Below are 17,991 nucleotides of genomic sequence, written 5' to 3' on the forward strand. Positions count from 1 at the left end.
TTAATTATAAAAACGTCTGCATTTAGTTACATAAAAATCCATTACGTGCCAAATACAATGATATTTTTCTGTTAAAATATAATATCTAAACTGAAACACTTGAATATTATTACATCCTTAATATAAGGATATTTTTCATAAATAAGTATCTTGAATACTATGACACTTTGATAAAAAAAAAAAAACATAGATCTCTACATTTATTTTAAAAAAAACAACGCTCCAAAACTGCAACTTATCAACATTATTACATCATCAATATAATGACATTTTTACAAATAAGCTTTCTAAATTTAAGACACATAATTATCAATATGTTTATATTTCAACAACACATAATGCTAAGAAAAGAAACTCGTAATATTTCTCCCCAAAAGGGAGCAACTCTTCATGTATCTTCATTTTTAATGTACTCCCAAAGCTCATGTTGGATAACCTAAATAACAATAAAAAAAAAAATACATAAGTATAAAAAAAGATGCAAACATTCTTAGATTCAAATAGAGAAATCTGAATATGCATATAATGATTACAAAACACATCATTCCAAATATTATAATCTTTATAATTGAGCAATATAGATTCTATAATATATTGAAGTACAACTAAAATCATTAAGAAGTACATAAAAAAAGAATATAATTCGTGATTTACCTGTACAAATGTAATTGGCTGGCCTACCAATGGTAGATAATGCAACTTTGGCATGCTTACCTATTCACACCACAAAACTGCCATATTGAAGAAGAGAACAAGTTATTATATAAAAATATAACAATACACAAGTTTCTAACTCAAGATAATTTAAAATGAAAAAAAATGGCAATTCTTATTCAGCAAAAGGCAAATGGATACATGCATATAGATTCATCAATATAGTCAAGTAACAAGAGATTGGACTCTAAGCAAAAGAGCATATTAAGAATTTAAATTTGAATTATGCCAATCCTTTCATGTACCCTATTGCTTCAAATTTGTTCTTACTACAGATCACATGAATTAGTAAGTCTAACATATGTTCTTCCACTTTTAATACTGAATTTCAAATGTAGAACATAGATTTATTCCTCCAAGAAAACCACATCAACTAGGACAACTCAATTTGCTTGCCCTTAACATAGAACTTATCACTAATTTGACATCCATCAGTGTATCAGTATAAATTGCCTAAACATGATGAGAAACAGTTATCAAACCCCTGGCAGAATTTGTTTATGAAAGAAAAGGAAGGAAAGCAAACACAAGTTCACCAATTTCAGTAGTTGAGCAAATTACAGATATATAAGCATACCTGCATTTAGAATTTTAACCATCTTACGAGTAGCAACATGAATAACAAGGGAAAAATTGTGTTTATTCTACCGAAAAAATGAAAAACCAGGACAAGCACTTGCACATAGTGATGTGCAAGTCCAGAAGATATTAACACAATGTGGCTCGAAATGTGGAAATCAAAAGAATAGAAGGTTTAAGCAACAACACTAAAATATAATTGCAAAAAATCAGATATGCCAATAAAAGTTACAAGCTTAAGAAAAGAACTTTAAAACTTTTCATCCATGAACCGAGCTCCAACCTTCCAAGTAATATAATGGAGGTACCTGTTGGCACTCAGGGTGTTAAAAGTAGAAATAATACTTTGTATTCAATTGATAAATCTTCCCCACTACAATAGAATAACACAAGCCCAACCATGACAATTTCTAAGCAATAATACTATGAGTGATAACTGAAACAAATAATTGCTGGGCCTGACCAAATTGGGTCTGCAATTCATAAGAAGTATCCAACCAGAAAAGTATTCTTTTCTAAGTATTCATAGAGGTACAACTAACTTTTAAACTTGGAACGCATATGAGAATAATCCAGCCATTCATCAATTTTCAGAAAAAACCCAGCAAAATAGTCAATTAGTAAACTTCAAAAACATCACAGTGAACCAAATAAAGAAAAGGGAGAAAAAAACCAAACAAAATGAAAATTACCTCACTAGACTCATGGGCATCCTGCCCATAGTAAATCTTGCAATTTCGCCCCTACAATTCAAAAACATTAGAAACATAGACCCCTGAAATTTGAATCAACTAAAAGAATAAGCTTTTAAAGATCAGAAATTTCATAAAAGTCAGTATCAGTTGAACTAGTATAGCCATGTTTAAGTATTACTATTTTCTCAAGTAAAGAGAACCAAATGCTGATAATGTTTAAATCGAAAATTCAATTCTCAATTACACACAATTGATAACAGATCCTAATTTAATCAATTTTCTCACATAATGTAAAGTAATTAACATCAATTAATCAAAATCAACTTAGGGAAAAACTAATTCAAACCGAACACGATGAAGGAGAATCCGAATTGGTATTTTGTAGAACTGAAGCTTTTGGAATTAAAATCTCCAGAATTGCAGATGGCAGTCGATTCAGCGTTTGGACCAAAGGAGAGGGATGAAGAACAGAGTTTCCGCTGTGATTAAATGGGTACCGAACGAGGCTAGCTGTGCACCAAGTATCTAACTGCAAGAATGAAACAAATCAAATGGAAGGATGTAAATGGAAGCATCGTGGCGGAGCTAATTCTTGTTATGAAGGAAGGTGGAGACGTGCAGGAGGCAGAGTTTTGGCCAATGAAAAACATTAGGAATTTGAGGCAGAGAGGGATGTGTGCGCCATATAAAAAAATATATTTAAGATAATTAAAAATAAAAATTTAGGCAAAAAAAAAATGTATTCAAATTAATTTTTTTTTTACTGAAATACCTTTTAAATCGTTTTTCACTTAAAAAATGTAGATTTTTTTTTTCCAAAACTGTATTTAAATATTTAAAAATACCAATAAAAAAAGATAAGGTACCAAAATAGGTCTATGATTTTTGGTGAAATATTACTGTAAACTCCGCGTACAAAATAACACCAATATAGGCTTAATGTTTAAAAAAAGGGTACCGATTTAGGTCTCGATAACGGAACGAGACACGTTATTGATATTACTCCGTTAAGTTCTGTCAATTGTACGTGGAGGGAGAAATCAGAAGTTAACGGAGTAATATCAATGACGTGTCCAATCCCTTATCGAAGCGTAAATTGGTACCATTTTTTAAACGTTAGACATATATCGGTACTATTTTGTACGTGGAGCCTAAATTGATACTTCCCTAAAAACCATGAACCTATTTTGGTACCTTATCCCATAAAAAAAAATTAAGAGCGTCATTAAGTAATAAACAAGGTGTTTAAATTTAAAAATATGGGGATATTTTTTATCGACACAAAATTTAAACCGTCTTTAACTTGATAAAAATAAAGACGCTTTTTTTCCAATTGTGTAGTTAAGTTTTTAAAAATACCAACAAAAAAATAAAAGTGTCGTTATATGATTATAAACGGTGACACAAATTAAAAAGTGTGGTTGCATTTTTTGTTACGGGCATAATCAATAAAAATAAATTCAAATGAAAAAATATCAGGACACATTTTCACCACGCAAATTCTAAACCGACTTTAACTTTAAAAAATTGCCGATGCTTATCTTAAAAGCGTAGTTAATATTTTAAAAATACCATCAAATAATATCAAGCGTCGTTAAGTAACAAAAAAAGCCGACACAAATGCGAAAGTGTGGCTAAATTTAAAAATATACAGACACATACTAACAAGCGTCGCTAAAAATGTGTCGTAATAGACTGATTTTTTTGTAGTGTATCGAGCCATAAATTGGTACATTTTTTAAACATTAAGCCTATATTGGTGCTATTTTGTACGTGAAGCCTAAATTGATACTTCCCAAAAACCAATTTTGATACCTTATCCTAAAATTAAATTAAGGAAAAAGTATAAAAGTAAACCTCGTGGTTTGGCTGATTTGCAAAGATAGTCTCATGGTTTAAAAGTTTGTAAACAAGGTACGTGATTTGTGCAGTCAAACATTATGTGTTAAACAGCGTACATGATCTATAATTAAAGGGTTAATTACAAAAATGGGTCAAATGTGAGGTCCATTTACATATTTAACCTATTTACTCAACCTACTATATATCTACACTGATTTTGTGTGACTTTTCCATAATATCATCAATATTTACGTGCGTCTCGCCCCCTCCCGTCTGACTTCGCAGATTCGATATTATACGAAGCCTGCGAAGCTAATGTTTGAGTTTACTTGATTAATTTAATTAGCATATGCGAAGCCTACGAAACTAATGTTTGGTTTACTTGATGAATTTCATTAGCATATGCGAAGCATGAATGTGTTTTGAAGCTAATTCGCGAAGTGGTATATAACAAAAAATGTCAAACAACAATGGATTCTAACATTAAAATCATAACATTACCAAAATTTACAACAAGATTGCCACAATAAACTCCTAACAATTCACTTCAAAGTGAACCTAATTAATCTGGTACCAATTTTGAAGCGGATGAGTAATTTCTCTCTCTACAAGAAGTCCATACCTTTTGGGATGAGAAATGGAAGTCCAGACATTTTGGGATGTACGTGTGGATGGACGTGTCCCATGGTGCACACCAAGATTGACACAATCTCTCATAACCAACAATTTTAGGAGTGAATGTGCCAATCTTCAGGCAAATTTCTCCCTGTACATGAAGGAAAGTTATCTCCCCTGCATTCGAGGACGCCGCCTTCTAGAAAGGGATGTTATGTAATCAACCACCTTCAGAAAAAATTAATCGAGGCAGAAAAAAAGACGATTTTGGCTTCGCGAAATGAGGATTAGCGAAGCATGCGAATGTAATGTGCAGGGAAAGAGGTGATTTTACTTCGCTAATCGATGTTTTTGCGAGGTATGCGAGGTCTGAAACGTGACGATCCACGTCGCATATCGATGCTTTCGCGAAGTCTGCGAGGGAAAACATGAACTTTTCTACTCGCAGACTTCGCAAACTAATTGATTCACGAAGTAGATCGTCGCGTTTCACGCTCTTTCTCTTTGCAGATCTTCGCGAAATCATCAACTACGGATACTTACATTTTTCGCGCCTTTCAACCTTAAAAGCGACAATAACAATGTGATAAACTAGGAAAAACGATGGAAATAACGTAGAATAACCATTTCTTTGATGATAACAAGAAGAAAGAAACCAAGTAACGAGCAGGAACAGGAAGATGAAGAACCATGGCTTCGTTTTCTAGGATTAGAAAGTTGCAGAATCAAGAGATGAAGAGAGGAAAAAGAGAAATTCATTGTGATTTGGCGAAATTGTACAGATTTCGTGCAATTTAAAGGAAGATAGGAAGATCAAAAGTCTTCAAATCATTAATGGAGGAGCCAACTTTTTGCCTAACCAAGGAGAAGTGGGGGGGAGCGGTCGTTCGTGTTGTAGGAAGTGGGAAGGTTAGTCACACAAAATCAGTCTAGATATGTAGTAGGTTGAGTAAATGGGTTAAATATGTAAATGAGTCTCCCATTTGACCTAGTTTTGTAATTTTTCCATAATTAAATTAAAAGAAAAGTATAAAAATAAACTTTGTAATTTGACCGGTTTGTAAAAATAGTATCGTGCAGTGATGGATTCAGGACTCACCGAGAGGGGATGTTTATTGTGATTTATGGATGCTAAATTGATATATTTTTAAATATTTTTACATAAAAAAATTAAAGTATTGTTCTCAGTTTCCCTCGATTTTTGACGCTTTTCAGCGACCTATGAGTGCTCAACCCTCAGCTAACTCCTCTGGATCCGTCATTGAGCTCGCGGTTTAAAAGTTTGCAAATAGGAGTATGCGCTTTGTACAGTTTGTAAAGTCAAACATTGCGTTAAAAATTATTATCGTTCTATTTACTCCAAAAGAGAATGATTTGGAGCAGACTTTGCGAATTACCTTATATATAATGTTTGACTTTACAAATTAACTAAACCGGAATTATTTTTTGATCTGAAATTTGGCTTAAAGATCATTTAACTGTAAATTTAACAAATCTTAGAACACTGTTTACAAACTTTTAAACAACGAGACTATCTTTGCAAATCGGCGGGGTGGGAAAAAAATCCGACCAAACTGTTTCCCAAACCAGAAACCAAAAATCCGAACCAAAAAAATCGATTAACCGAACGGATGGACACAATTTAGGTTTGTATATGTTGACTATAAATGTTAACGGTTTAGGTTTTGTATTTTCAAAAGCCGACACTTTCGGTTGATCTAACCGTTTATATTATTGTTTGATTCAATTAATTTATGTGTAGAGATTAAATATTTAGATTAAAAAATACGGTTAATTGTTATTTTGGTAAACCATTATATTTAGGTTTAGATAAAATTAGATCTGTCCACGGATTCAAATACCCGCCCGACCCAGGCCCGCTAAAGCCCGTCTATATTTTAGACGGGTTTGAGATTAATAAAAATAACACGGACCGGTCCAACCCGGTCTGCCTATTAATATTAATTAATAAATGTATATAGTTCTATATTAAATATTTATTTTTAAGTATAGGTAGACTTATATGGATTGAGTTTGGGATTTGATTTTTAAGCCCGAGCCCAACCTGCCTAAATTAATAGTGGATTGGGCTGGACTAGGCTTGGACTAAGCATTTTTACATAAAAACCCGATAGGTCCGGCCCGAACCCGGCCCATGGACAAGTTTAGATAAAATAAGGTTAATCGTTATTTTTGGTAACCTTTATATTTAGGTTTGGATAAAAAAAAATAGTTAGCCGTTTTGTTGGGTAAACCATTGAAATAATAGTATGATTTAAGCGCATCATGAAGTCGTTTAAGGTAAAAATCTCGAGTTCAAATTCAAGTCCTACTGTATGCAAAAAACTTTAATAAGTTGCGCAGTGCGCTTACATTAAAGAAGAAAGAAAAAATCCCCACCAGACCCGGATGTGATTCGAACCCATAACCTCCCAAGGCATAGGTAAGCTCTCAACCATTAGGCTAAGACTGTTTTTATGAAAGATAAATAATAAAATTAGATAAGCCTCTATTTATGTTGGTAAAAATATAATACTTAATTAAAAAAATAGGGTTAAGTAAAAAATGCCTCATGCTTTCACGTATTGTTAAACTCGTATCTGAAAAAAACTTTTGTCCAAATGATGATTGACTTTTTTTGTCGTTTTGCTAAGGGAAATGACCGAGATTTTTCGCTTTATTAAAAACAATGATCTTAAAATAAAAATTGATGACCTCAAAATTGAAAAATTAAAAAATTTGATGATATTCTAAGCGATTTTAATTCTTCAACTTTTTAATTTTGACATCATTTAGGTGTTATTTCGCGAGGAAAGAGAAAATGAATGTTTTAAAGAGAAAAATCTTTGAAAATAATGATTTTGAAAAATATAAAAATTGGTTCCGTAGTAAATGTGGTACTAAACAATTTTAATTTTTTGAATTTTCCATTTTAAAGTCGTTAACAGTCATTTTTATAGTGTTAAACTAAACGATTATCGTTTTTAGTAAAACAAAAAAGTTCAATCACGGTTTGGACAGTTTCTCTCTCAGGTGCCAGTTTGACAATACGTGAAGAAACAATTTTTTTTACCCAAAAAACATAAACAAATTATAATGGTCTAAAGGTTCTTTTTACGATTGCACCAAATCAAATAATATTTTCCTCCAATTTATTATGTTCCTCCAGTTAACAAAGTTGACATTTTCTTGTTCTTAGAAAATTAAAGCTTTTTCTGTTTTTATTGCAGACTATTCACTGTAGATGTAAAATAAAACTACTAAAATTTTAGGAGTATTTTATACCTTACATATACCTTATTTTGTATTAAAACTAAATTATAAATTTAATTATTTACAGAAAGAAGAATACATTTATTTATTTTTTATTAAAAAGAGGAGGAAGGCATAAGATGGACATCCCAACTATGTTGGCACCCCCTAAGAATCACACCCTCAGCCTGAATATATTAAAAAAGAAGTGAAAAATTCGTACAAGAACAAGCAAAGAACCAAACTAAGAGAACCTGTAGCTCATAGAGCCACTGGCGCTGGTTTCCTTGTCCCGGACAGCGCTGGGCAGAATGGGGCAGTGATTGGGGGGCAAGTTGCCTCGATTCAGATCTAGTCTAATAAATCGGTCATCTTGGGGGTTGAGAGTGATCTTCAGGGACAGGGGAACGCGGTCTCCCCCAGGACTGTAATTGGCACAAACGGGATAGGTAAAGGTTCTTGGAAAGACACGGTTGTGGGGGTGGTTGAGGAGGAACCTGGTATAGAAGAAGTGGCGATGGTAGGGGATTCTGAGGATCTGTATTCTGATTCTGACGAGGAGGAGGGTGCCCAGGATGATCCTCTCTGTCCGGTTATTAGACTATCCTCAGCAGAGAAGCGTGAACTCAGAGAGAAGTGGAAGGTGTCTTTAATAGTTACGGTTCTGGGCAAGAGAATTAGCTTTAACTATTTTGCCCAAAGGATTCAAGCCCAGTGGGCTAGGAAAGGGAAAGTCAGTATTACTGACCTTGAAAATGACTACTACGTCATCAAATTTACTAAAGTTGAGGATTATAATGCTGTGATCAAGGGGGGCCCGTATATTATTTCCAACCATGTTTTGGCTTTACGGCTTTGGGTTCCAAATTTTAATCCTCACGATTGTTCTGTCAACAGGATCTTGACTTGGGTTAGGTTCCCGGGCCTTCCCATTGAGTATTACAGTGAGAAGTTCCTCAGCAAAATAGGAGGTATGGTTAGGAAGGTCCACCATGTGGATAAAACTACTATAGGAGCCATTAGGGGGAAGTTTGCAAGGGTTTGTGTGGATGTTGATCTTGCGAAACCCTTGTTGTCAAAATTCTGTGTTCAAAACAAGGTGTTCTTTATTGAGTATGAAGGCTTACATAACATTTGTTATGATTGTGGCATGTATGGTCATTCTCAGGAGGGATGCCCTAAAAGGGAGAGTGTTGTTAAGGATATTGTTGAGAATAGTGTGAGTAAAACTGTTGTGAGCCAGGGGAATGGTGGGAACTTCGGTCCTTGGATGGTGGCAAAAAGGACTGCTCGTCGTAGAACACAACCTCCAGTTGTGCTGAATCGTCCTCCTGATATTAACAGTAAGTTGAATTTCGCTCTATCTAAACCTATTATTGTTCCTAGTGTCAAGGTGAAGCCTATCCCCAAAGCTAGGGAGGAGGCTGGAACAAGCTCTGCCTGTAAGTCTGGATCTAGATTTGGGGCCTTGACTATTGAGGAAGTTCAAGAGCATGATCAGGGAGATGAGCATATGGATCTTAGCATGCCGGGTCTGGAGTCTGTTGAACCATCTGAGAAGGTGGTTGAATCTGTTAATCCCCTCTTTGTTTCCAAAATTGAAGCCCAGAGGGGAACCCTGGATCTGGCTGCTCAAAGGATGAAGAAGACAATTGAGGTTAGTGTTCCTACTCTGAGTGGTGATCTTGGGATTGGGAAATCAATGGGGGTTAATAAACCTAGTTTGAAAAAGCCAAAGGGTAAACAAAAAAGTATTCAGAATTCTTTGGCTCTGACAGAGAAGAGAGGACCTGCGGGTACCTCGGTGAGGCTCTCAGGAGCCCCTAATAAATACCTGGCATAGGTGGGTTGGTGCGGTCAGTTGTCCTCCTTTCGATGGATTTGTTGTGTTGGAATGTTAGGGGTGTGGCTAGCAAGGCTACCCGTGTCCATATTAATAATCTTATTAAACATTTTAATCCTTCTTGTTTTGCTCTTTTGGAAACTAAGATTAGTGGAGATAAAGCAGATGAGGTGGTTAAAAAGTTTAAAAACTGGTACTGTGTTAGATCGGAGGCAACTGGCCGGGCTGGTGGGATTTGGCTTTTCTGGAGGCCAGATCGGATTCATTTTGATGTTCTTAGCATGGATAAGCAGTTTATTCACTGTAAAGTGAGTATCTCCGGTAATACTCCTTTTTTTATTACCCTTGTGTATGCTGACCCTATCTTAGCTAATCGAAAATGGCTCTGGGAGGTTCTCTACTCTATTAGTGTCAGCATTTCTGAGCCCTGGTTTATGGAGGGTGACTTTAATGATATCGCCTTTATGAGTGATCAGAGAGGGCGTTCTAATCATTATGTTAATCGCTGCCTTCACCACAAGAATAGTATGGATTTATGTGGGCTTTCCGATCTGAGGGCTTCTGGTCATAAATTCACTTGGAAGCGCAATAATACCTTTGTTCGGTTGGATAAAGTCTACGCTAATGTTTTAGCTCAAACTTCTTTCCCTGAGAGCTCTGTGTTGAACCTCCCGTTCCGTCATTCGGATCATTGTCCTATTTTGTTTAGACTTTTGAGAGGGAAGCGTCCTAGGAGTAAGAGACCGTTCCGGTATCAGTTGGCTTGGGAGTCCCATCCTAAGTTCAAAGAGTTCGTTCACGAGAATTGGAAACCTCATTCGAATGTTCTGCAAGCTGCTGAAGGGTTCAGGATTAATGTGCAGGGGTGGAATAGAAATGTCTTTGGGCATATTATTAGAAGAAAGAATAAGTTATTAAATAGGATGGAGGGCATTCAACGTAGGTTGGAGGGGAGGTTTGATCACAGCCTGGAGGGCCTCCACAGAACCCTTCAGAAGGAGCTGGAAGCTGTGCTTAGGCAGGAGGAGCTCCTTTGGTTTCAAAAGTCTAGGAAGTCCTGGATTAGAGATGGGGATCGTAATACCAGGTACTTCCATCTTTCTACCATGATCAGAAGGCAGAGGAATAGAATTGATGCCATTAAGGATTCTAATGGTGATTGGGTGTATGAAGATGAGGTGATTCAGAATTTGGCCCTGGAGTTCTATAAGGATCTGTTCAAAGAGGAGCCTGTTCAGCTGGAGGGGGCTCACTCTATTGCTACCTTTCCTCTGATCAGTGAGGAAAGCAGTCAGGATGCCTTTCAACCTATATCCCGAAAAGAGATTGACCAAGCCATCTTCAGCATTGGGGCGTCTAAAGCTCCTGGGATTGATGGTCTGCCTGCGGGCTTTTACCATAAGCATTAGGAAGTTATGAAGGAAGGCATCTATAATTTTATCTTAGGTGTGTTCAATGGTTCTAAGGATATAGAGCTGGTTAATAGAACCCTCTTGGTTCTGATTCCTAAGATTGATAAGCCTTCTTCCTTTCTGCATATGAGACCTATCAGTCTTTGTAACGTTCTTTATAAGACAAATGATGGATAATGTGGTGATTGCCCAAGAGATTCGGGGCATTCTTCCTGCGATCATTTGTCAAAATCAGGGTAGTTTTGTGCCTGATAGACAAATGATGGATAATGTGGTGATTGCCTAAGAGATGGTCCACACGATGAAGATTAGGAAGGGGAAGAAAGGCATTGTGGCTCTGAAGCTGGACTTGGAGAAGGCCTATGATCGCATCAATTGGGATTTCCTGATGGAGAGTCTTTAGAGAGCTAGGATCCCGAACAGCCGGAGAAGATTAATTAAGGTATGTATTTCTTCTCCTGTGTTTCAAGTTATGGTGAATGGGGATATGTCGGAGGAGTTCTCCTCGGGCCGGGGTATCCGTCAGGGTGATCCTATGAGTCCCTTCCTTTTCGTTATTGCTATGGAGAGGCTTTCTCACCTGATTCAAGATGCGATTGATAATGGGAGTTTCCACCCAGTGGCGATCAACAGCTTCTGTCCCCAGGTGACTCACTTATTCTTTGCAGACGATGTCCTTATCTTTCTTGAAGGTAATGAGGAGCAGTTGAGTGTCATTATGGATATTCTTGATTGTTTTTGTTCGGCCTCTGGGCAGAAACTTAATATCCAGAAATCTAGGATGATGTGCTCGAAGAATATGAATCCGAGAGTTTGTAAAAGATTAAGTGATCTTTCAGGTATTCCTCTTACTGATTCTCTTGGGAAGTATCTGGGCATTCCCCTCCACAGTGATCGAGTGTCTAAAGTCTCCTTTAAAGATACTTTGGATAAAGCCAATACTAAGTGTGCCACGTGGAAAGCCAAGACTCTTTCTCTCGCTGGTCACCTCACGCTTATTCAATCTGTTAATTGTGCTGCTCCCAACCACATTATGCAGGCTTGTCTGCTTCCGGATCCTGTGCTTAATGATCTTGATAAGATTAACCGTAGGTTCCTGAGGGGGGAAGCATCGGAGGGAAGAAAGATCCATCTTGTTCCTTGGAATGAGGTTTATCAGCCGAAAGATTCTGGTGGTCTAGGCATTAGGAAAGCTAAGGACAATAATAAAGTTTTATTAATGAAACTCCTTTGGCGTATGTGGCAATGCCCCTCCTCTCTTTGGGTCCGCCTTCTTTGTGGTAAGTATCGGAAAGACAAAATCTTCGGGGGCCCAAAGGAGAGAGTTGTCAATTGTTCTTTCCTCTGGAAAGGGCTTAGCTCCGTGTTTGCAGACTTCTGCTTGGGGGTTGGTCTGGAGGTGGGTAATGGTAAGAACATTAGTTTCTGGTTTGACACCTGGATTGGGGATAATCCGTTATTTGATGTGTGTAACTCCCCCCGCCTAGTGATATCCGGAACTGGAGGATTGCCGATATGGTGGACTCTGAGGGGGACTGGATCTGGTCGAAGTTTGAAACCTTCTTTAGCCTGGAGACTCTCCTCAGAATTCGGGGAGTGAAGGTTAGTAATCAAGAGGAGGACATGGATAGGCATTGCTGGGCACTGACTAATAATGGAGTTTATTCTTGCAAATCTGCCTTTGAAGCTTTCTCCCTCAACAGGTCCGATCCTCCCTCGGATGTTTGGAAATCCATCTGGGCCCTCAAGGTCCCCTACCGTATTAGGAGCTTCCTGTGGCTGGGAGTTAAGGACATGTTGCTTACTAATTCGGATAGGCACAGACGGCATTTGGCGGTTTCAGGAGCTTGCAGTAGATGCAGAGGCAATGTTGAGACTTTGGGCCATGCTTACATGGAGCATGGTGACATTTTCTTTGCTATTATCTGTCATGAAATTTGGAAGTGGAGAAATGAGGAGATTTTTGAGAGTAAAACAGTGTTTGTTCCAAACTTAGCTGATTTCTTCTCGAAAAAGTTCTCCTCTATTATTGAGAGTTTCAAAGGGGACTCCCTTGCCAGGTCTAACCAGATTAGGGATGTCCATCTCGTGGGTTGGAGCAGGCCGAGAGATGGGGTTGTGAAGTTGAATTCGGATGGCTCCTGCCTTTTCAATGGTAGGATTGCTGCCGGAGGTGTTCTTAGAGATGCGGGGGGCGCCTGGCTTTCTGGTTTCACCAAGAATTTGGGGTTGGGATGTTCCTTCTCTGCGGAGCTCTGGGGTATTCTCTCTGGTATCAAGCTTGCTAATAGTCTAGGCTTTAAGAGGCTTTCTGTGGAGTCTGATAACATGGAGGCCATCAAAATGATTTCTGATAATCATGCTATTGGTATTAATAGCCGCAACCTTATCAAAGCTATTAAAAGGCTTTGCTCTTCCTTTGAGATCGTAGATTTCAGTCATATTTTCAGAGAGCAGAACCGAGTTGCAGATCGCTTGGCTGCTGCCGGCCATGAGGGGGTGTTAGGTGTTACTACCCTTTCTGATCCCCCTATCTATCTCTCTTCCCTTCTTTTAGAGGATAGGATTGGGGTTAGCTTCCCTAGGCTAATCCCAGGTTAGCTTGGTCTTTGTTTGTTTTTTCCTTTCCTGTTTCTACCAAAAAAAAAATATTAATATGATAGGCTGGATTGGGTTAGCCCGTACTATTTTTACAAAATCAACCCCACCTAGATATAGGCGGGCTTCATAGGGCACGAGTTAGGTGGTCCTGAAGTAAGGATGCAAGTGGGGCGGGGATTCCCTGTCCCCGTTGGTGACCCGTCCTGATAGGGACGGGGAATCACTGATAAAAATCTCCATGCGACGGGGATGTGGATAATTTTATCCCCCGTGATGGGGATGGGGAATGGTATCCCCGCCCCGTTAATCCCCGATGGAGAATCCCCGACGGATCCTCAAGTATTCCCCATTATAATTAAAATTATACTTTAAATATTATAATTTATAACATTTAACTTAAATTAAATAGACTTATTTTCAAATAAAAGATTAAATGAGATAAATAAAATATTAGCCAATGACTAAATGAATATTTTTTTCTAACCTAGAATTAATTCGACTAAATATATACTGATTTTTTTTAATTATAAATGGTGATTCTCCGTGGGGACGGAGATGTGGAATAGGGAAAAAGTGTTTTTAAACGGGGATGGGGATCCCCGTGGTGACGGAGATTCCACGCGGGACGGGGATGGGGGACAAATATGTCCCCGTCTAACCCGCAGGGATAGGGACGGGGAATCCCCAACTAGTCAGGGACGAGGATATGAAATGCCTTCCCCATCCCGCGCCGTTTGCATCCTTATCCTGAAATCATTTTCCTTGTCCAAGCTTGGCACATTGGATGCGGGTCTAGACGGGCCAGATGGATACCCAGATCCTTGAATATGTCATATTATAACCGAAATAAAAAAAAATATCATGGAGAAATTATAATTTGCAACTTAGTGCACCACGTGATTTCTGCATCAGCCAATATTTATTGTCATGTCATTTTTTTTTTTAGAATTTAGTGTTTATAAATTAGGTTTTAGAGTTTATCTTTTAGTGTTTAGAGTTTATATTTTAGGTTTTAAATTTTTAGATAAATAATTAATTAAAAATATATAAATTAATTAATTACACCATGTTAGTATTTTTTTATTTAGGTGTAACATGATATTAAATTGATTTTTCTTGAAAATATTAGAGTTAAATAACAGTCAAACTAGTCTTTTCAAATTTTTCGATAGCGCAAGTTTAAAATTGATTTTGTTTGAAAACATTAGAGTTAAATTTGCACAATTTCATAAGGCTAAATTTATTTTGCTTGAAAAGTTAGAGGTTAAAGTTGGTCATTGTCCCATTTTGTTTTATTAAGGGTCCCTTGTCTCTTATTTCGTCTAAGACTCATAAAAGGTCAGGACCGATCCTGATCGTGTTTAGTAGGGCTCAACGGGTTTTTGTAAAAATTTCTTAGCTCAGGCCTAGTCCAACAACTATTATTTTAGACGGGTTAGGTTCGAGCTTAAAAATTAAATCACAAGTCAATCTAAATGAACCCATCTATATTTAATAAATAATATTTAATTTATACTTAAAAATAAATAAGAAATATAAAAAATTTAAATTTAATAATTAATATTAATAGAACGGGCTAGGCTGGGTCAGCGCGTACTATTTTTATAAAATCCAAGTTTGCCCTAGATATATACCGGCTTTAGCGGGCCTAGGTTTGCTCGGCCTATTAGACGTGCGCCTAGACAGACCGGATGGATACCTGCAGCTGTAAATAAGTCTCATCGTAACCGGAATAAACAAACAAAGTATCATGGAGAAATTATAGTATGCGACTCGGCGTACCACTTTATCCGTGAATTATTGATATCATGTCATATATTTTTTGGATTTGGTGTTTATAGATTAGATTTTAGAATTTATATTTTAGGGTGTAAATTTATAGATAAATAATTAACTAAAAATATATAAATTAATTAATTACACATTGTTAATATTACCTTTAATGAGGTGTAACATAACATTGAATTATTCATTTAACACACGAATAACTTGGTGCACCAAGTAAATACTAAATCTTTTATTATCAAAACGTTTTACTACCTGTCTATAGGGACCAATGGGAGTATTCTAATTTTTTTCGGGATAAATCAATTTTGCCTCTAAAGTTATTGAGAAAGTTCATGTTTACCCTTATTGTAAGAAATAACTCAATTTTACTCTTATGGTAGAAATTTTAACTCAATTTTACTCTTTTCGAATGGAATATGTTCCTAATTTTCGCTATAAATTTTATAACATAGGGTTATAAATTGGACTACAAAATATAAAGATAAAATTTAACTTAGTGAATTTGATTTTTTTTTTTACTCTTATGTTCCTTTTCAAATTAATAATGATTCTACTATTAAACAAATCAAAATTATTAAAAATTTATGTAGCCTATTATCATAAAAGAACAATAAAAATTTAGAAACTAAAATAATTTATTAGAAGCTTTATCTAAACCAGAGAAAATTCAAGTAGCCTTAAAATGTGTTTTTGTTACAACTTAATCTCCAATTATCTCTTACATATTTTATTAAAACCTTATGCATAAAATACTGAAAATTTAGGGACTGGATATGCTAAAAATAATTGGTCAAGAGTATCATAGATAAAACAATAAAAATATAAATTAAAAGATTCAGTAAACTAATTTTTGGTGTAATATCAAAAATAGAATTGAAGATGATAAACATACCACCAATTCTAATTAGCATCACTAGAATAAATGTGAACATCATTCATATACTCATCTCTTCAGTCTCCGCCTTGCTTCTGCTTAGTCATTCTTTAAATCACAGAGTTCGAAATCTGATTGAAACGAAAAAACTTTTTGATACCTAGAAAGGTTGTCCAATCTCACTTTCTGAACACTGTTTCCATTGTTAAACTTTAACCAAAAGAAGCTATAATATTTCGGAACCAAATCAACATTAGCATTACAATATTTCCATTCTTCGACACTAACTCTCATCATTTTCCCCCATTCATTTTTCTTATAAATCTCCATTATCCACACCTCCATAAAATTACCTTCTCTGCCTATTGCACCAAGTTTCCCCTCATATTCTGTCAACTGAACATGTTTATAATCGTCACTGAAAGGAAGTGAAAACACATTGTACTTTTCATCATCAACGTCAAATGCCAAAACCTTTTTTGTGGATGTCAGCCAGTGAAATCTACCACACACAGAAATAGCTGAAATCCAACTAGAAAAGTGCTCATCACATGGCAATTTTACCTGCTCAATCTGCCTCCATTTACCCACCATTGAATCAAAAATCTCACATCGAAGACAGTTGTATTTTCCGAAGTAACGTTGCGTTGGTTGCGATAATCTCACTATCTTGTAGTGTAAAGGCTTTGATTTTAAAACCTTAATGGCTATGGACTTAGTGAAATATTTAGTCTTGGGGTTTGGAATACATTGCCATTCTTTAGTGAGAGGCTTGCAGACATAGTATCGAGGAATCCTCTCATTCTCAATACAAACCAAAATCCCTTGTAAGGATGAAGCTATAATCTCTACAGAAGGAGAGGGTAAAAAATCGAGAGAGATGTTACGATTTGAATTTCCATCAGAGAAAAAAGAAGCATAAGTTTGATCATATCTTATGGTCTGTAAGAAAAAACCGGATAAATTGTTGGTTCTTTGAGAATGGAGATTTAAGAATAAGGACTCGTAAGTGAGACGATTGCAGTCTTTAGAAAGGAGTCTACAAGTTGCTAGAGTTTTGAATGAAGAACGAGATAAAATCTCAAACAAGATATCAGAAGTTACATGAAACTGGATAGGAGTAGAGTCCATTGAGTTGGATAGAAAAGAGTGAGGATCGGAGTTGTTGTATATATAGTATTTTGCAACTTGGGAATAGAGAATCCTTAAACAGCTAGGCTTAGGCTTCTATTAGTAGTTATTTGGAATTCTAAACATGTTGCTGTAGAAATTAAATTATACACTTCTATTAGGATTTGAATTGGATTGCAATTAAATTCTAAACGTGTAGCTGTAGTAATATCTTCTATTAGGATTTGTAAGTAACTGAACTGTAATTAAATATAGTTTTAATAAATAATATTTAATTCTCACCAAAAATAATTTAATGTGTTACTTAAAAATAAATATTTAACATAAAAATATATGACTTTAATAATTAATATTAATAGGGAAGGTTAGAATAGGTCAGCTCGTACTACTTTTATAAAACGTAAGCCTTCTATATATATATAGGAGCTTTACCCGGCCTGGGTTGGGCCGATCCTAAAGTCCTTTTTCCTTGTCCAAACTTGGCCGTGGATTTAGACGGACCGGACGTGTACCCAGACCCATGAATAGTTCTAACTAGAACAAAAAAACAAATTATTATAGAGAAATTATATTATGCGACTCGGTGCACCACGTCATCCATATACTAACCAATAATATTATATCATGTCATATATAGCTTAAGGG

At 36.1% G+C, this 17,991-nt stretch overlaps 1 long non-coding RNA gene across 1 annotated transcript; it reads right to left on the reverse strand.

Moving 5' to 3' along the window:
* Positions 1 to 229: 229 nt before the first annotated feature.
* On the reverse strand, positions 230 to 2,630 carry LOC136233470 (uncharacterized). The gene is made up of 3 exons (XR_010690846.1): positions 1,986 to 2,630; positions 655 to 731; positions 230 to 436 (listed from the first exon to the last, which is right to left on the reverse strand). It is a non-coding gene; the product is annotated as an uncharacterized lncRNA (long non-coding RNA).
* Positions 2,631 to 17,991: the final 15,361 nt, after the last annotated feature.

This window comes from Euphorbia lathyris, chromosome 6, assembly GCF_963576675.1.
Source record: "Euphorbia lathyris chromosome 6, ddEupLath1.1, whole genome shotgun sequence".
In the NCBI taxonomy this organism is placed as follows: domain Eukaryota; kingdom Viridiplantae; phylum Streptophyta; class Magnoliopsida; order Malpighiales; family Euphorbiaceae; genus Euphorbia; species Euphorbia lathyris.